This window comes from Bactrocera dorsalis, chromosome 1, assembly GCF_023373825.1.
Source record: "Bactrocera dorsalis isolate Fly_Bdor chromosome 1, ASM2337382v1, whole genome shotgun sequence".
Taxonomy (NCBI): domain Eukaryota; kingdom Metazoa; phylum Arthropoda; class Insecta; order Diptera; family Tephritidae; genus Bactrocera; species Bactrocera dorsalis.
Window position 1 is genome coordinate 2,541,059 of NC_064303.1, and position 21,434 is coordinate 2,562,492.

The window sequence follows — 21,434 nt, forward strand, 5'->3', positions numbered from 1 at the left end:
CAACGTGATGAGCTGAGTCGATTCATCCGATATCCGTCTGTATATACATACACGAATTAAGCACTTAGTTTTGAGCTATCGGTCTGAAATCTCGCATACGTCCTTTTCTCCTCAAGAAGCTGCTTATTTGTCGGAATCACTGATATCGAACCACTATAACATATAGCTGTCATACAAACTGAATGCTCGGAATTAGGTGCTTGTATGGAAAACATTTTCATTTGACGAGATATCTTTACGAAATTTGGCATGGATCCTTTCCTAAGGTAAAAATGAAATCTCCGAAGAATTTGTTCAGATCGGATCACAATAGCATACAGCTGCCACACAAACTGCTCAATCAATATCAAGATCTCTTTATACGCTTTTATACTGTAAGAAATACCCTGTGAATGATATTATAGATTCAGAGCAGCCGAATTAAAGTTTTTTCTAGTGTTTCTTGTTCTTCTATATTTTTTGGAATTTTCTTAGATCAGTATATCGTCACCTAAAATGCAAAATAACGTAAACATAATATTTCATAAGTTTACAGGCGATGCAAAAACGATATAATAGAAAACACTCACATTGAAAAATTTGAGGTAAATAACGTAAAATAAAAACGGTTATATATTGGTTGTCATGCACTCATATTGATTTGAGTATTGGTTATAAAATGGTTATACATATCTGAAAGCGGAAGCTGGAAATTGTATGCTACAAATATGTAATATTATGTACTGAATCGAAAGCAATAAAAAACTCAACTTCGATTATTTGATGAAACGATATAAAGCCATAACCGACTTCAGAGTATTCGCGCACTCAATCTACCTGCGTTTGCAGGATTCAAATATTGAAAACTCCTCTAAAACATACTAGATTTCTGATTACTGTTATTTCCTTAGACAATTTAAGATAAGCATTTAATATTGCAGTTATAACGGATGTATGTACACCACTCGTGCAACAAGTATACCGTTATTTTGATGCTTGTATATGTAGGACGATGTACCAGTATGCGAAGCAAAGCTACATTAAAAATAAATAAAATTTCAAAGAAACCATAAAATTTGCAATCACTTTAAAGTGGAGCTTATGAATAATAAATATGTACACATTGAAGCACGCATATATAATATATACTATATACGTACGTGTATATGTAAGTCACGCACGAGGCAAAAGTCATGACGGGTCACGCATAAAGATTCATTTAAATTTTATTAAAAGAAACAGCAGCAGGGCTTTAAAGCACAGTAACTGTAAAAAGGACAACAGAGAGACACACTCGCACACACACACACATGCATGTGTGTTGCGCTACATGCTTGCGTGGTTCACCATAAACGCCGTCCACCGCTGACCGAGTTCGTTGTCATACAAAAATGTGTGTGAATATGCAATACATATAAATGATATATGCTCATTCGTGTTTGTATTTGTATTAGTGCGCAGCAAGTACACATGTTCCTGTATGTCAGACGGACACAATGCAAAAACATTTTAAAATTTATTGCCATGTTTGCCAACTGTAAAGACTTATATCCGGCAGATGATATTTTATTGTTTGTGTACGCGGCGCTATTTACATGCACACGCACACACACATACATGCACATGGGAACAATGTTGCATGTGGCGTACTCGAATGACCGGCGCAAGTCACCGACATAAATGCCGCACGCACACACACATACACACGTCTACACCTGCATGGAAATGAAATTATATTTGTCGACGTGTGTGTGTGAGTGTGCTGGTGTGTTGGTGTGTTGCGGAAAACGAATTTGTGTTATCCGTCAAATCATTCAACGGCATTTCGTGTGGCCCGTGGAAGCAGAAAAAGGAACTCACGCCGGAAAGGATCATTCATTCATTCATTTACTTGTGCTGGGGTCAGGATATTTACTCTTGACGGCTGTAGCGATGAAGTGATTGCTGTTGCAAGCAAAAACCCACCCGACGAAGGGTTAATATATGAAATTAACTGTTATTAGAAGAACAAATACAAACATATGGTATGCACACAAATGGGTATAAATAAGGAGAACTGGGTTAAGATATAAGGAATGATTTAAAATTTAAGGGCACAGTGGTGGCTATTTAAAAATGAAAGCTGCTGGAATTTTTTTTTAACTTTTCTACTAAGAAAAAAATTTTTTATCGAAAAATATTAGTTTAGATATAAAATTTTATACAGTGAAAATACTAACGGGTTGTTAACCCAACAATTTTTTAGACAATTTTTTATCGAGTTCCTAACATTGCCGCTATTTCTGAAGGAAAAACATATTTTTACTCAAGAATTTGAGTTAAAATAAGAAAAGACGTTAACTTAAGTTGCACCAATGCTATAATACCCTTCACACGTGCAGTTTTTATAGCATAAATATGTATAAAAAATTGTATCTTGATTTTAATCGGTCAGTTTGTATGGCAGCTGTATGCTATAGTGGCTTGATCTGTACAGTATGTTCGGAGATTGTACCGTTAACCTAGTACATAAGCCATGCCAAATTTCGAGATGATATCCTTTCAAATGAAAAAAGTGTCCATACAAGAACTTGATTAGAATCTTTCGGTTTGTAAGGCAGCTATATGCTATAATGATCCGTTCAGAAAAATTTCATTGAAAATTGTAGAGATACTTCAAATAATAATCTATGTAAAATCTGGGGGGGAAAATGTTATTGAATTCAAAAAATTTTCCATACAAAGACTTGATTTTGATCGATCAGTTTGTATGGCAGCTATATGCTATAGAGTTTTGATCTAAACAAATTCTTCACAGATTATACGATTATACTATTATCTTAGATAATAATCTGTGCCGAATTTCGAGAAGATACTTCGCCAAATAAAAAAGTTTTCCATACCAGAACATGATTCCTATCATTCAATTTGAATGGCATCTATAAGCTATATTGTTCTGCTATCCACGATTCCGACAAATAAGCAATTTCTTGAGAAAAAAATTATGTATACAAAATTTCAAATAAAAATCTCAAAAACTGGGAGACGAATAGAACAAACTTTGTGGAAAACATAATATATATTACGAGGGTTCAGGGTATACAAATAAAATGCCTGAAAAAGTCAACTTATATCACGCGAAAGACCAAAAAAAATACACAAACCCACAACTGGACTATCAGTGACTTTTCGCGAAATATATTTGCATATATTTGTATACACAAACAAACACATGTAGAATAAATTACGGTCACATAAGCCAGAAAGTAAGTAAATATTTTGCTAAGCATAACAACTTTTTGTCCGTAAAATATGAGCGGCACTTTTTATACGAAATGATATGTGTAGATATGTCCACATATATTTAAATGCGTGATGTTTGAGTGCCACTGAGTCATACTTGCAATACCAGGCTGCATTATTTACTTAAGCACATTACGCTTGCTTTTATGAATGCAAACATTGGCGGTGTTTATTTTAAACTTATGCGAATACATATGTAAGTATTACAGTTTTTTTTTAATTTGTGTATGTGAAGTGGGCCTATTGAAGAAAAATTGGAAAAAAACTTAAAGTGAAAATATGAAAAATCAAAATAATCGATCGCATAATGGCGCTTTATTGAATGCATATGCAAAGTTGCAACCTTTCAAAAGGTTCCAATGGATTATTTTGGACAAAAGGCATTGAAGTCGTGAAGTTCAGAAGTTGATCTTTAAGATAGTGCCTTGATTATGTGAATTGTCCATTCCCAACAAAGAAGATGATGAAAACTAAATGAGCAGAGAAAACTCGCCTGAAAATATTTTGTGAACAATATCCGAAGTTTTCTAGGAAAGCATGAACTCTTAATGTCATGTGAAACTTTAGGCTGTAATATATCCTCTTTTTTGGCAAAATTGAATTCTTACCGAAAGTAATCCTCTGACTCTACTACACCATAGTCAAGCCCATTATGTTTTATGGAATCTTTATGTGGTAGAGAGCTTTAAAAAAGACCACACTTGCAAAGAAACTCGAGAGCGTTCAACGGCAGCCTTATCAATATGCGTGGTGCACTCAGGTCCATTCCAACTATAGCAATTAACGCCATCTTGCACCTAAAGTCCGTAGACATCGTCGGAAGGTATATGGCTGCGAAAGTTGCTATCAGATCCACAGAACGTGTGTTCATAAACACGTAACTGAACACACGGATATCCTCACACACATTAACTTCATATCGGATCACTCGGATCATGGAGTCACCTAAAGCGAACTCTGGCCGCTCCTTCTCTGCCCATGTACCGACGTGGGGGTTGTGGGCGGGAAGAAGCCGTTGGAGGAGAGAGGCAGTGAGCTTGTTTACGGATGGATCGAAGCCTGGGAGGAAAGTTGGTGGGATTTACCGTCAGGGGATCTCTATTAACTCCAGCTTCAGACTTCCTGACTATTACAGTGTCTTCCAAGCCTAGGTAGCAACCATTAAGTACATCTACTGCATCTAGTGCAGCTTCCTCCAGAGAAGTGACCATTCACTCAGATAGAAAAGAGGCGGTACTACAATTGAATTCATTAAAAGTGTGTCCAGTGTTGGTCGATGCGTGCCTAATTTCGGTATTAGTAGCATCGAGTGTCTCTGCGATAAGACTGATATGGGTTCCAGGTCATAGCGGAATCGCAAGAAATTGCAAAGCTGATTAGCTATCTAGGAAAAGTACCCTATAACCACTATTGGTAGATTCTTCTTGTGTTCTACTACTAGATAGGTGGGCTTCGCAGAAGCTTGGCCAGCGTTGGGCCACCATCATGCACTGTCGCTCAAGATCGATTGCAAGAGATCTAGGAATCTTTTTGCCCTCAGTAAGGCTAGTCTCTATCTAGTTGTGGGGCTTTGAACAGATCATTGCCCTATTGGCATCCATGCTAAGGTTAGGATTCTTACCAGACGCAATCTGCAGAAGCTGTAAAGAAGAAGGTGAAAATAACTCAGCACTCCCTTCTTGACAGTTCCGCGTTTGGGTGCGCAAACTTACCTACAATTTAAAATAGCATAAGTCTACTAACTTCCAGTAAAAATCTGAAAACACCTTTTCTAAAATCAAGACAAAAAAAAGTTCATTAAAGGGTCATAACTACATACATTTGGAATTTGAAGTTTGTATTATTAAGAACAGGCACCACTTAGTAATAGAGTTAAGAGCTCACATTTTGAAAGCCTTTCTTATACCTTCTCGAAAGTTGTTAGCTGCTTTAAGTCGAAAAAATTACCTAAAATTTTCACAATCTTGTATATGTATTTTTTGAGTATTTTTTTAACAAACATTGAAGTGAGTTCTCAAATATATATTCAAAAATTCACATAAGCCACATAAGCACATGCATCTAAAACTTTAAAGGCGAATAGTCTTCACATAGAAATTTCGCTCCAAATTTAATATTCCGATTTTCCAGAATTTAAGTCCATGCAGCAGCTAAAAGCAATATTTTCACAGTTTAAACACCAGTTACAACAACAACAGGAGTATATAAAAGCGCTATGAAGGATATAAGAGTGTAATCCATTTGAAACGTTACTCATCCGCACTGGTGGCAGCCGCACAGTTGGCCGTACAGAATCGTGTGGAAAGCGCCTGCCAGTATCAAAAATGTGCTGTGAGATTACAGCATGCAGACACTAGACAGCGCTGAGTGGAGTTAGGAAGTTTTGAAATATTTCCCTGGGAAAAATTGCAGCACTTTTTGAAGCAATGTTTGGAAGGCGCCCGCTGCGCACACGAACGCACAAACGCTTTAAGCACGCGTACCAGTTAGAAGAAGTAACATTTCTTTGAGCAACCAATAAGAATTTATAATATAGGGAGGAGGACAGTGCAATTTTAATGCACTTTAAGTATGATGCAAGTGAAAATAATTTCATATACTCCGCACTTAGCGGAGCCGCGCCGCGCTAATAACTAAATATTTGCCGAGTGCGAAGCGCTGAGTGCCGCGCCTTTTATTGAAGGAGGAGCGGCAAGTAGGCAGGTGCGGGTGGCTGCCATTTTGTACGTGACTTAATGAGCAAAAAGGAGTCAATTAGGCGCCAAGCGTGCGACAAGTGGCGGCGTATTTCTTGCCAGCGCAATCAGTGAGTGAAAAGTTTACCTTGCAAGCGGGTGACGTGGGCGCCGCGGGTGGCGGAAGTGAGTGTTGACAGCGCGGAATGCGCTGACAAGTTTATGCCAGCTAAGCGTTGATTTATGGCACCTGCTGTTGCGCGCGCGCTATTGACGGCTGCCAATGCCTCCTGGTCTGCCACACGCGATGCCGTTGCATGTGATTTGATTTTCGCGCAAGTTGCCGAGTCACGCTTATCGACAGCGCGCACATACACACACACGTAGCTATTTGCGAGCACACAAATTACTATGAAAGTTTAAAATGTCTTAGTTGTTGTTGTTTTTGTTCCACACAGTTTTAGCCCCTCGTTGCATTTAGCGTAAAGCTTGAAGCTGGCAGCTTGAAGGCCCAACTAATGCGATGTGTGCTGGCAAGCAACTGCGTGGCGGCGCTTTAAATGAACTTGTTGGCAACAGTTGAAGCGTGAAATAATGCTGATATTCTTGTGGGTCGGGAGCTCTTGCTTGGCGCTATTTGTTGTCTGGGGCGCGCGGCGTGGCATATTGCTGGTGTGGCAGAAGAATGCGCTGCAGATTCCTCCGATGATGAAGATGACTATGATTTAAAACTTTCGCAGCGAAAATCTATGCAAATACGATTTAAGCGCCGGATCAACGCAGCCAAAGCTGAATTTATGAAATTTGCGGCAAAGTTGATGACGTGATTTAATTTTTGGCGTGCTATAATTGGCTTTTTCATAAATACTTAAATATTTTGGCGGTGCGTATAATATACTGAGAAGTATTAAATTATCGCCCCCTTGATTTGATTATCTGTAAAGATAGCTGCTGATCTTTGACTTTTAATTTTTTCAAGCTTAAATTTGGTTTATGACTTGGCTAAGCCAAGACGAGAACTTTTAAATTTATAAGGCGCCGAAATATAGCCAATGAGGCACAGACATTATAAACATTGCCTCATTTATGGCTGATGTTAAGTAAATTGACGATGGTAAAAGAAGACTAGTAATCAGATTTCACTATAAAATGGTAAATATTCTATATATAACTATCTTCGTCCGGTTTGCCAAGAAATGGTGACATTGCCACTGTTTCACTCAAAATAAACGTTGGAAAACGAATGTCATTAGTGTGTTTTTAGGATATATCATTCATTTAAGGCGTTAGCAATAATAATTGTTTTTACTAATATATAGCGCACTTTGTTCCTAACAAATTGCTTCTACGAAGAGTTCTTCATGAATTTAATATTAAGTAAACCTAAGTCGAAAGTCATTGTATTGTCTGATAAACATGCTCTTGCTGAGCGAAAATGCCCAAAGTTGGAAGAACCTCATGGACGGTCAAAAAAATTTTGAGATGAGAAACTACAAGCATTACTGGATCAAGTTCATTACAGGATATTATATCAAAAATTGCCTTAATTTACCCCAAACTGGCGCAGTTCTTTTGGGATATAGTCCACAAATTGCCAAAAAGATAAGCAAATATTTGTACATGTTTATCTAAAATAAACGTTAAACTTCGTAAAAAGGCACGAATATAGAACTACAGATCCAATATAACCTAGTCGATATATTTTCCGGAATAAGAACGTTACCTAACCTTATTCAACCAAAGTGTTTGTAAAAGTACTTTCAAGTTAGGCAGGCAGGTAGAGTGACTGTCTGACGGCGCACCCAGTTAAGTTCGGGAGACCAATTGTGAAACCACCGGCACCAAAATCACCTCACTTTATAAGGTCTCCTCTGAATAATCCTGTGCTCCTAATAAAGTTCAGCAATAGAGCAAGTTTTATTGTACAACTTCTGAGACGAGAAACCCTCGACCGATAATTGTGATTCTCTACATATTCAAAGCCTTGCATTCACATAGAAGATGTTTTTTTATCTCCTCTTCTAATGCCTCCTGATTGCTTACAATAGTCATTGTATGGTGTTCCCCCGACTGACAATTAGACAGTGGTCTGTTAGCTCTCTTACAAGAGTTCTTATGTTATTCCTTTTGAATTGTACTAGTCAGCATAATCGGTCTATATTCCATTCATGGCATGTTTGTCTGCTTGTTGAGGAAGTTAGGGATTGACTCCACCGAGAAGTTTATAACACATTTGTCGTGTAAATATATGCAAGTACACAGAGGCATATAAATGCTATCTAATTCGAAGTCTAGTTGTAAGATGGTGACTAGCATCCAGCAACCAGGCTAGCTTAGTCAGCGGAACCAATTACCAGAAATATCACTATGTCTAGGAATTCTTTTCAGGTGTACCGTGAAATAGATTGTTAGGTCACCCAAGAGATCATGTAATTGTTTTCTATCTTTGACGAAACCCATAGAAATTTTAGTGCTTATCTGATTACATAAATATATTTCTTCCGGTAAACACTCTGGTTGTCTGAACAAGAAAGCTTTGTTTAATTGCTATGACATACGCTTGAAAGACACTGTAGTGGTCTTGTAGTCGGAAAACGATTCTAGTTTTTTGCTGAAAAGACATCACCTCCCACCCAATCAACTAGTTAGGACCACTCCGTATAAATAATTTAGGCTTAAATAATAAAGCATGTTTAAAGCCTTTATAAGAACTGTTCTATATGACTTTAAGCTACTTTGAAGTTGCCTACAAGCTGGCGTTTAGTTTCTTTGAGAAATTTCTTAGCACAATAGTAATTTGTCCTGCATAGCAGTCCTACCTAACGTTATTTAAAACGAACTAATGAGTAACGGATATCGCTGTTTATAATACAGTTTACTGCCTTTTATTAGCCATTATACAATACTAAAAGTTTAATGACCTCCCGCAGCAAATTGTTAGAAGAGCTTAAGTCAATTTACTTTTAATCCCATGCATCAATAGCCACAGATTGTAAAAAAATTGCAACTCTCTCACTTGACGCAATGCACTAGTTGGTGGGGCGGTGCCTAGACGAGTCGTTCCTAAATGCAACTAGATGGGCGAATTGGCAAACAACAAGCTGCATACGCAAAGTTTCCATGACCCTCGCCAAGCAACAACTCAATTCATCACAAACTAATGTAAACAATGGTGAAGTAAATGCAGATAACTGCTATATTATGAGCAACTGCAAGGAAAACAAGGAAAGATCAAGTGAGTTCAGTAAGACGCATAGATAGAGAGAGGAAGAGAGAGTGTATGTCTGTATAGAAACTGTTGAAAACTTAAGGGAAATACGAGCACATTTCACTCCAGACACACACACTCACACAAATATGTTAGACTTTAGGAAATTGTGCAATAAAGCTGTGAAGACTAGCTACTATGAGTATTTAAAGGAAAAGTTTTTAAGAAAAAGGAAATTAAATCTCTTAGCAGTTTGTTCGTATGTTATGTACCTTCTTTGCTCTGTATGTTTGTATTTGTTTTCATTTAAGCTTACCTGAAGAGAGAAATGCTCTTAAGACAATTTTAGTTATTATAAAACTAATAGCTGAAATATTTCTAGATAAATAATACTCAATAAGGGGAAAGTATGCGAAGTCAGCTGGGCATTAGATGAAGACTCTGCGGAGAAGCAAACTGAAGAAAAAAGTGCTACAAATATGTCATTATCTCCTTATGGAAGACAGTGTTCTAAGCTTGTATTCGGATCCCAAGTACGGTTCCAAAAAGTTAGAACTAAAAGAGTAAAATTTAACGTCGAATACTAGTTTTGAGAGAAAAGAGAGCTGGTTTAGAAAAGTTGAATCTCAATACACTTTGGATGTTCCTAAATGAATGAAGAATCAGAATCTCTTGAAACTCTGAGTACGGTTTGGAGCAGCTTGACTGAGGATTAGTACATTGGTGACCTTGGATTGTGTTAAATAATAATCTCTGGTAAATTTCGTGAAGATACTTTTTCAAATAAAAAAGCTTTTCATACAATGATCTATTTGGAAAGATCAGTTTGTATGATTGCTAGACTATAGTAGTCCGATTTGAATAATTTATTCGAAGGTTGTTGAACAGTTTTCTTTAATAATCTGTGATAAATTTCCTGAAGAATTCTTGTCAAATAAAAAAGTTTTCCATACAAGCACTTGATTTTTATTGACTGGTTTCTACGACAACTTTATGCTATCGTTGTTTGATCTAATAGATTTCTTCGAAGATTGTAGCGATGTTTGAAATAATAATGAAATAGGACTTCAGTCTGATCGTTCAGTTTGTATGACACCTACATATATGCCATAGTTGTCTGATATCGACGGTTCCGACAAATGAGCAGCTTCTTGATGAGAAAAGAACGTTAGTAAAAGTTCAGATCCACATCTCAAAAATTAAAGGACTAATTCACGTATAAAAAGACGGACAGACGGATAGCTAAACCGACTGATCACTTTATATAAGCCTTATTGGATCTCCGATCTTTGCTTTTGTATTTTATAAACTTCAAGGCAGAGTACAACTAGACCTAACCCAACACGATGTACAAATATGTAACATTTCAAAGTTAGTCCTTGCCAGACAACCAGACTTCGACTCACTCGCTCTAGCGTGAAATTTAAGCCATAAAATATAGCATCTCCTCCCTTCTGTGCTACAGAAGTATCCTTTCGTTCGCCTTTCGTTCGCCTTTAAATTTTATTTGGCATTATTTCTGATGTTTTCCCTTTTGTTAATTTTATTTTATTACGCTTTGTCTTTATTAAGCTTGTCAGCATGTCAACGCTGCTTCTCCTTTCTTTAATTACATGCTGTGACTTTTCAATTAAAATGCTTAAGGTTGGCTAAATGCTCAAGCATCGGCGCGTAGCAATTTCATTGAATGAATAAAGTGAGCGTTGAGTGGGAGAGTGAGTGTGAATGTGAATGTGTGTGAGTGTGAGTGAAGACTGGCAGCTTACAAATTCCATTTTCCGGCATACTTAGTGTTCACAGCTACTTTCTCCGCTTGGCAACTACCGGATTTCACTGCACTGCCGCTTCTATTATTCACATTCTATGTCGTTATGCTGCTTTGTTGTTGTAGCTGCTTTTCAACTCGTTTTCTCGCTTAATGCCTTATTCCATTTTAATGCCCACTTCAAGTTATTTCCCTTTTATATGTACTTTTTTCAATTGTTGTAAATTTTTCATCTTGTTAACTTATTTCTTTGCTTGCCTGTCTGCTTACTCACTTTCGTTTGCCTCTTTTTGCTCCTTGGCTTCCTTTCGGTTTGTTTGTGGCAGGCGATTTAAGTACGTTTGTAATTTGCACCAATTACTTTTATGAATTTTATTGTTTTTTATTGTTATTGCAAGGCTTTTCAGTAGGCGGTCATTAAGTGTTTTGTATAAAGGCAAGTGATTTTGCAAGTTATTAAGAGGGATTACAGCATTAAAAATAATAAAAATAGTGATTTAATAAAGAAAAAGTAAGGTCAGAGTTCATTAGCAGGGTACAGAGAGGGGTTCGCAGCCTATATTACCTAATTAACAATGTCTCTAGAGACTGTTGAATATAAATGACTTAAGAGACTATTAAGTAGGATAAATGAAATATTTTCAGTTAGCTAACAGATATTAATGCTTTTCGGTTAATTGCTCGGGTCAGAGATAATATATTTATGTGTATGTATGTATGTGTTTCAAGTACCGCCCGTCCCAGACCAAGACTGAAATACTTCAGAATCAGGTGGATTACTGCTATATCGAATTTCGGAAACACAGACATGGCTAAGTTCACCAGCAAATCACAAATTTATACTATATGGATCTCAAATAAATCCTTCTTGCTGTTATAAACTTAATAAGCTCAATAATTATTATTTTAGAACAGTAAAGTATACTCTTGGCGGCCAAAAAAACTCTATACTTTTCATCCCAATTTTTATCTGCAACTATGTCTATTGTGCTCTACCCTATATCACATATGGTCACCAAGGCCAGCATTCTGAACAATTCCAGGATCCAATAATCTTTTATTACTTCCCTCTTTGACAGCAAACAACTTTTAAAAATTATTATTTTTAAAATCTTCCATTAAGTACCACCCTAATATTAGTAAATAAGTCCAACGATTTGTTACATTATCAGCATATTACCTAAAGTTTTCTCTAGGTTCGGATGTTGATTTGCTCGATTAAAGGGAAAAATGCTGACTGCTAAGCTGAGCTTGACTGTTTACATATGAACTTTTCGTTCTTTATTACGTACTTAGACTCAGTGTAATAACCGTTCGCCTTATCGTTAAAACAGCTCAGCCAAAACGTATCGAATTTGCATTGAATTAATTTTAAAAATCTTTTTGTGTATTTTTTTTTTCATTTTCATCTCTATATACACGATCGATGAAGTAACGTCCTTTTCTCTTTAAGAAGTTGCTCGGTCAATCGAACCGCCAATATCGGATTACTAAAGCATATACAAATATATATATTTAGCTGACAGGCAAACTGATCCGTTGGATCTAAATGAAGCCCTTGTTTAGAAAACTTTTTTATTTTACAAGATCTCTTCACAGATTTTAACACGGAATATTGTCGTAAGCAACGGTACGATCTCAGAATAATTTTTTCAGATCGGATCATTATATCGTATAGCTGCCATGCAAAGTGACCGATCGAAATTAAGTTTTTTCTCTGGTTTTTTAATGATTATAAGTGTCATTATTGTTTTCTTAAATTCAACGTCTTTTATGTTTATATAAAAATTATTATAGAAAAATATTTTTAAGTTATATTTTTAAAAATTTTGTTATTATTTTTTTCGATTGTTTGTTTATGCCTTATTTATGTACATACATAAAATTTATTTCACGTCGTTATAAAGTGGTAAAAATCGCCTTACACGTACTACAAGTACATACATATATATGTACATCTATATTATTTATACACATTTAAAAATTCTTGTTTCACGCATCATCCCAGCAGCTTACCTTAAATATAATAAAATATTACAAATCCTTACGTCTTTTGTTATCACTTTGCTTTATTCACTTAATTCATCGAATGACTTGCGCATTTATTGTTGTAAAAAATCACACTATATTCAAGCAAAAATAATACCAACGAGCCACCAAAATCTCAAATAGGCCGAGTTTAAATTGAAAATAATAACAGCAGTGACACACGAAAATTTCTAACGCACCTCCCAGTGTATCAAACGCGACACGAATGTACATACAAAATCATGACAAATCACAATCAACAGTTTGGCAAAGGAGAAAATGCGCGAAAATCACAAAGCGCCGCACGCATGCACGCGTATCTACATACACGACGCCCACACAAGCGCACTGCGACTGCGAAAGAAACGTAAAGGCGCAGCGACGCGAAAGACTTGACGCCTCTTTGCGCTGGCACTTCTAAACAAGTGCGCCACTACACGAAGAAATTCTCGTACAACTTATTTCGATATTTAGTTGACGACTACTTTTTATAGTTTGATTTAAAGAAAAAAACATAAATTTCGCACTTGTATGAAAGTATGTATGTATTGCTGCTAATTTAACCAAATTTAACTAAACTTCAGCAGCGAATATGTGCCGCTACATTTACTTGTCGAACACCAGCAACTGCACAAATAGTTTAACTCGTGTTTTCACAACGCTTATATATTTTTATTTTACACGCCACTGTTGCAAGCAAAAATGCAGTGTTTAATATTTGCATTTATTTAAATTTACGACGAATTGTATTTACGCGTGCAACACAGAGTTTTCACTTTCAACTCCTTCAAAAGTTAAAAGAAAATTTCACTTTATTTATTTACCGAAAGATTACCGTTTACTCTGACGTCCGAATTGGTACTGAAGCACTGAACGTACGCCAACTGCGGAGGATGCTGCAGCGCCTGCAGAGCAAACAGCTGCTTTGGATGTTGCTGCTGTTGTTGCCGTTCTTGCTGTTGCTGTTGCCGATGACATCGTTCAAAACAAGCAATGCGCACGAAGTGTGCCAACAACAACTAAAACAACAACCGGCAATTGCAAAGCAACGATTTCCAGCAATAACAACAACAATAGGCGTGTAGTATTTGCGCAAACTTTGTGGATTTGTACAACACTGTTAGTTAACAGCGTCGGATGCTGTTGCTGAGGCAAGGCGTTCGTGTTTCTGTTGCTGTCAACAGCTTCAACTTCCGATTCATATTCGTCATCTGTGCGTTGGTACATTTCCGTTGTTGGTGTTTGTAGGCACTTGTATTCGTGTATGTACATTTGTACTAATATATGTATGTACTTATGTAAGTATGTACATATGTATGTATGTATTGCTGTAGCTATGTAGAGCGTTGGGTAATAGTGACAGTAGAGCAAAGCTGTTTTGTGTTCAAATTCAGAGAAGTTGTTTGGTACGGAGAAGTGTTAAATAATGGACGCTGCTACTTTTAAATAGTTAATCCTGTATGTTAAAGGGCACACCTAGTGTAACAGTATAAACAATTTTTTATTAAATTAAATTTAATAAATTATTAATTTATTATAAGAATTATTTTTTAATTTAGAAGCAACGATTAATTCAATACACTTGGCTGATATGACATTCAGGGAATTCCGAGATTTTTGGTTTTTTCAGTTTCGGCTCGTGTTTGGTTGCCATACACTAGATTGTTGGACGGTTTCGACGTCATATTTGATGAATGAAGGGTCCTCTACTCGACAAAGATTTTTCAATGGGGTTCAGGTCATTTCGTTCGAGTTTGGCATCTAATTTATCTCGATTTAATTTTCAAATTGTTCGGGATAGCGAGATCCGTTGGTTCCCGCATGTTACATCCGTCTATCCGTTCAAGCGATACTTTGCACGCGTTTTCCCTGCTCTGAAAAGGTTGATATTGCGGACGGACCAAATCAAGCCATAACCACACCAACAAAATGCCATTTTACAAAAAAACTAAAACGATAAAATGATATAACTAAACCAAAAATTAAGTTATCTCAATCAAACTTCCAGTAAACATTTCTACAGAGTACATCATCATACAGTTTAAATATATTTTCCCATAAGCCACTATATATTCCATACATATGAACATATGTATGTATAGCTACTGATGTGTAAGAAAATCATCTAATCTATTTGCTTTATTTAAAGATAGATTAACTAAGTATTCGGATTGGTACTGTAACAAAATATTGAAACGCAATATGAAAACAATTTATGTAATATCAATTCTATGAAAATGTTTCGCAATAATTAACAATTTGTGACCTCAAGCTGAACTCTCAATCCCATGAATGAGTATGTATGCCAGTCATAATGTTTTATTCGATGATAATTATTTCACGGAGTAAATAGTTCAATATAATATAATATGAGGTACTTACTTAACCCCAGCAACATATAGAATAAAGTCAGCTTTTCGTTGAGATAACTCACATATTGGCCGATATATACGGTACAAAGTCACCAGGAAGTTCGAAAATCTTTACATTAGGTACATATAGGGGGGCTAAGAGAAGTATTGAAACGATTAAACCCATTTTTGACATACGGACATACCATTATCAGAGAAGGAATATCGCTTAGTTTCAATTACATATCTCACACATTTACCGAAACTTTTGATCAAAAGTTAACTACAGGTACTGGGGTACAAATATTCGGTACCTAGGGGCTTGAGCAATTCTAAACAATTTTTGATCATAAGATGGCACACACTAAAGACATTATTCGTGCAAAGTTTTATCCCGTTATATTAATTGCTTCTTGATTTGTGTATTGGAAACTGAACGAATCAAGTGGAATTTAAAATTGTGCTATATGGAAAGAAGGCGTTTTCGTCCGATTTCGTCCACTTTCATACTATGATATAGGGATATAAAAAGAATGCTAATTACTAAATTTTGTCGAAGTCGGTCAGTCGAATACCGAGCTATGGAAGTGGGCACTGCTACGCCCATCGTCCAATTTTCACACCGGCTCCCATAAAGCTCTCTCAATTTAATGTCTCTGGCGTTTTAGTTATTGATTTATTGCGCTTTTAGTAGTTTTTCGCAGTACCGTTATATGGGGAGTGAGCAGGGTTATCTTCCGATTAAGGGAGATGTAAAGAGTGGGGCACCGCCCACGCTTAGTTGATAACCTCTGCTTCAGGACTTACCCCATCAATTTCAATCAAAGTTGTTGCATCGTATTATCTTGACGCTCTTATGTTAGATTGCGAAGATAGATGACATCGAACTACAAGCCGGCATACTTTTCATATCAACATTTTCAATTTTATAAAATTGTTTCGTTTCACAGTTTATAATTCGAAAGTCAAGAACTTTATTAGAATAAAGTATTGCAGAAATAGTGCCTAAGAGGTGGGCTATCTCACATTCAAAAATAGTCAAAATTGCTCCACAGTTTTTTAAGTCCGCAGATACCGAATAAATGTACTTCAGTACCTGCAGCGGATTTTTTGTTCAAAATATCTGTAAAATTCTGAGATGTTATTGAAATTCAGAGATATACTTTTTCCGATAGTTATGTGCCCTTGTATCAAAATACTTCGCATATGGAGGATATATACCTAATGTAAAGCATTTCTAAGTTGCGATCTTTTTTGTGATTTTAAATCTTCTACACCGGTCCCTATATAAGAAATCTGTATGAAATAGAGAGATCGTCTCGTCCTACTAGCAGTGAGTCTTTTATTGTCTATATTGATTACAATCGTTCCAATATCTATGATGCCTTTTATATTTTCGGATTTGGCAACAGTACTATTGCAATCTAGTAACTCACAACTTGATCGCAAAGTTTAACATTTTTCTTGGTATGCATACTCAGAACGTTTTGATATACGAACGCTATTTGTGTTGGAAAGGAATGGAAAATGGAATTAAATCGTAAACATTTTCGCACGATTATTTTTTTATAACTAATTTTCGCACGATTATTTTTTTATTGGAATTGGATTAATTCATCAAGAGTGCAGAGATGAAATTCAATTTTTGACGACCAAACTCCATCAAGGGCTAAACAATTCAATGTTTTCGGTACCAGTCGAGATTTGACGCGCTTGAGGCCAAAAACATCCTTCAAAATGGTATTGGCTGAGCCTTTCGATATGCCAACTTCATCAGCAAGGTCTCTAATTGTTATTCGACGGTTTTTCAACACCAAATCTTTGACTTGTTGAACGTGAGCTTCGTCGGTTGAGGTTGATGGTCGCCCTGGACGCTCTTCGTCTTCGACACGTTCACGGTCGGCTTGGAACTCACTATACCACTTGTGAACATTTTTTTTATACATAGCCTCATCACCAAAGGCTTTTTGCACCATCCTCAGCGTATCCGCAGCAGAAAATTGATTCCGTAAACAAAGTTTAATGCAAATTCTTTGTTCAACAAATTTCGACATCGCAAAAAACGAAAAACTCACTTTTAGCAGCTCACAAAACGACACGTATCTCAAACACTAATGAATATTTTGATATGAAATTTGACATAACTACCAACCTAAAAAAAAATAATTCTCCAAATCCTTCTACGCGCGCAGTTTAAATTCAAATGTCACCTTATATTTTGGGCACATTCATTCATATGGTATAAAGCCAAACGGAAGCGCGAAAATTTTGAATTAGATATATGGGATATGGGATGGGTTTTCTTACAGAGGTGTAGGCCCAATTCACAAGATTACTGCCATAATGGTCCGATACACGTAAATATAATGCAGAAGATTATAATATTGAAATGGATATTTTGCAAACGTCAAGAAAGCCGTGTGGAATGATAAATCCAAAAAGTTGTGAGTTGTGGACCGTAGTGCAACAATCATGGCAGAGCATACGAGGTATGACAATTAAGTAATGAGACTGATTCCATAAAAACCGTATATATGAAAATTATTCTACAACTCTGCCATCCCCTTCAAAGTAAACCCCTTGGGCATCTATACGGCGATTCCAGCGCGTTTTCCATGCTTCGTAACATTTCTGGAACGCTTCGACTGGGATGTCCGCGAGTACCCTCGTCACGGCCGCCTGGATGTCCGTAATCAACTCAAAATGGGTTCCTTTGACCACCGATTTTGTTTTAGGAAACAAAAAAAAGTCACAGGGTGACATGTCGGGCGAATAAGGCGGCTGTTGCAACACGGCGATCCCTTTAGAGACCAAACACTGGGACACGCTGAGGGCGGTGTGGCACGGCGCGTTGTCGTGACGAAGGATCCAGTTACGAGCGATGTCTGGGCGCACCCTGTTGACTCGTTTTCGCAATCTTTCGAGTACTTGGCAATAGTAGACTTGATTCACAGTTTTCCCCGGTGGAACGAATTCTTTGTGGATGGCAATAATCATCGTTCTCATCTTCGACTTGCTCATGCGAGCTTATTTCGGGCGGGGGCGCGCGGATACAACAATTGTGAAAATCGAAAATCAGTCTCATTACTTAATTGTCAAACCTCGTACCACTGAAAAGATGTCAACGTTTCGTAGATTCTATAAAGAAAAAATGAAATGTTTTGGTCCGATTTTAATAATTTTTGATCATAATGTGGCACACCTCAAAGGCACTATTCGTACAAGGTTCTATCCTGATAAATTGATGTGTTATAGATTTATATACTGGAATGTGAAGGAATCAGATAAAACTTAAAAAGGTGTTATATCGGAAGGTGTTATAGGGAAGTGGTTTCGCTTGATATTATATCCCCCCTTTTTAAATATTTTCGAAAAACTTATAATTTTGTATGTTAATTTCGAATTTAGTGATAGCACTTTATTGTATATATATATTTTCGATTAATAGCATTTTGCGGGTGTTCGATTGCGCCCATCTGGACTACCTATCCTCCCTGGATGCCAAGGAATATGTGTACCAAGCTCCATCAAGATAACTAAATTTTTACTCAACGCTTGCACGGTCAGACACAAGGCCAGACAGTCACTGGAATTTCAACTCGTCTCATCATCCTGATCATTTATATATATGTATATATAACCCTATATATATCTCGTTTACTTTTAGGTGAACAAAAACATTATATCATGTAGCAACACGTTGTAAGTGTATTAAATTCTACTAAAATTTTCTCTAGAAGATACCGTTCTACAGTATCCTACGGTAGGAAAATAAATGTAAAATTGGATTTCCCAAAATTTTGCTCGTTTTTGGCCTGTGAAAATTCGTATTGCATGGAAAGCTATTTATATGAAAAACTTGATAACTTCTATTGATTTGCCTCCAAGTAAACTTCCTCTTTTTCTTTACTTACGTAGACGCCGCTTACGATAGTACGCCATCCGTTCTTCCTTTTCGCTGATTGGCGCCATTTGGAGATTCCAAGTGTATCCAGCTCCTTCTCCACCTGGTCTTTTCAACGGAGTGCGGGTCTTCCTCTTATTCTGCTTCCGTACCCGTCGAGTACTGCGTCGATTACTTTCGGTGCTGGAGTATTTTCATCCATTCGGATGACATGACCAGCCAGCGTAGCCACTATCTGCGCAAGGGACCATAAATCTTTTGCAAAACCTTCCTCTCGAAAACTCATCGGCCATGCCTCCACACCATATAGTAGGACGGGGATAACGAGTGACTCAATATAATATTATTTAATATTTTCATTTAAAATTTCAGTGTGGTATTTTTAAAGATACTCGCTATGAAAATATGCAAAAATTACAATTTTTCCACTAGCTGTTCCCCTTAAAGCGCTCGACCCCATAAATCTACTATAGACAGAGACAGATGGTTTCTTTACTGCCATGTGGCATGCGCTTGGTATTCTATAACTTCGACACTCATCAGCTGGAAAAATGAAGACTGATTTTATTCAGTTAGTTGCCGGATGTAAAGCTACATTTCGTTCACCACATTTAAAAATCCATTCAAAAACTATTGAAATGCGCCAAAACACAGCTCATCATCAGCATCAACAACATTATTAAACAGTTACATGACACCACGTGGTATTTTAATTTCTTGCTTATCCGAGCAAAGTGTGGTGAACTCAATAAATAGCTTAAAAGCTATGCAAACAGTACTGAAAGCAGTGAAGCAAGATAAACTTGTTACATTTAACAGTGTCGAACTCGAAGTTACAGTCCTTTGTAACTGTACTTAAGTAAAATGAAAGTCGAGTACAAATATATATGTATATATTTGGTTATTTGAATTTAAATGGTTAAAGCATGGCTAGTCTTAGTTTTACCATATGAAGAGGAAAAGCAGAAATAAACTGCTTTATGAGAAATTAAATATAATATTAAAAGCGTGATTTGTGATTAAATTTTTCAAAAATATAATTACTTTTTAAAGTAAATTATCTTTTTTATTACTATTGTAATTATTTTTTTTTTTATAAAATTTTAATTTTTTTTATGAAATTTAATTTTTTTTTTTTTTGATATTCAGAATTTATTAATATTGTATTAATAATACTTTAAGCATTTTTAGCAAGGGGTATACAAGTATGTTCATATTAAGTATTTTTTTATTGTTGTTGCTTTTATGCCTCGAAAAAATAATAAAAAATAATAATTTATACAAAAAAAAAATATTTATGAAGCCACAGAATTTAAAAATTTTTTCAAGAATTTCAGAGTCTGTTAAAACATAGATAACTGTTAACCATTGCCTTCCAGTTGAGTGCTGGACATTTCCCCTCCCTACAACCTCACTCACATATCAATACTTCCGCTCTTTCGCTCAAAAAAAGCTCCCGCAAGCCACTCAATTGCAGCAGCCCTACATGAATACGAGTCAAATTTCGCTTTTGCGCGCCTTGAAGTATATAATAAAGTCCGACTCACACAACTATTAACGCACAATTTTTAACTAAGTACTTATTTGTACACAAAATAAATGCCTGTAGTCGTATATTTTGCACATAAATGCGCCTGGCTATGGTATGTAGGAATGTAGGCGAAACGGTATGCTGTGCTACTTTAATATTATCTATGGCTGTGAGTACGCGTGTAAGTCTTGCGCAACAATTTCATGCTTCTTTCTTTTGTGCTGAGCACTATATTTTCCCATTTTAGATGCTGTGATAAATTCAGCTGCCAATGAGGTAATTTTCGCTTGGTCGCGCTAGGTGTCCTCCGCTGCCACCCACTTGAGATTCCCACTTCCCATTACACGCTGCCCGCAACCCGCTTCCGCACGTAGCAACAAATATGCCGCAGGCACTTTGCAAAAATTATTAGGAAACTCATTTTAAGTGTGCAAGAGGGCGCGAACGTGAGTAGCAACTACGTAAGTAAGTAAGTAAGCAAGCAAGTAGATGTGTAAGTACGCTTTTGTATGTGTTTGTGTAGGTAAGTAAGTAAGTAAGTTGTATACAGCAAGTGCGCGTATAAGTAGTACTTCTGATGAGATTTTTTAGTAACGGCTTGCGGGTTTTAAAGAAAGGGGGCCATTGTGACTGTGTGGCTAATTAAAGGTATACTTTTGATAATGAATGGCTGTAGTAGGTTTTTGTTTTATTACTTTACTTTACTTTTGC

General features: G+C 36.5%; 1 protein-coding gene across 2 annotated transcripts in view; it reads right to left on the reverse strand.

Moving 5' to 3' along the window:
- LOC105232340 (interference hedgehog) overlaps positions 1-13,809 on the reverse strand; it is a 224,120-nt gene extending 210,311 nt beyond the window's left edge. The window contains exon 1 of one of the 2 annotated variants that reach the window (XM_049459116.1): positions 12,958-13,809. The gene's annotated coding sequence lies outside the window, so the exon portion shown is untranslated. Of the gene's footprint in view, positions 1-12,925 lie in introns of both variants that reach the window. The other variant, XM_011213992.4, reaches the window with a different exon arrangement.
- Positions 13,810-21,434: the final 7,625 nt, after the last annotated feature.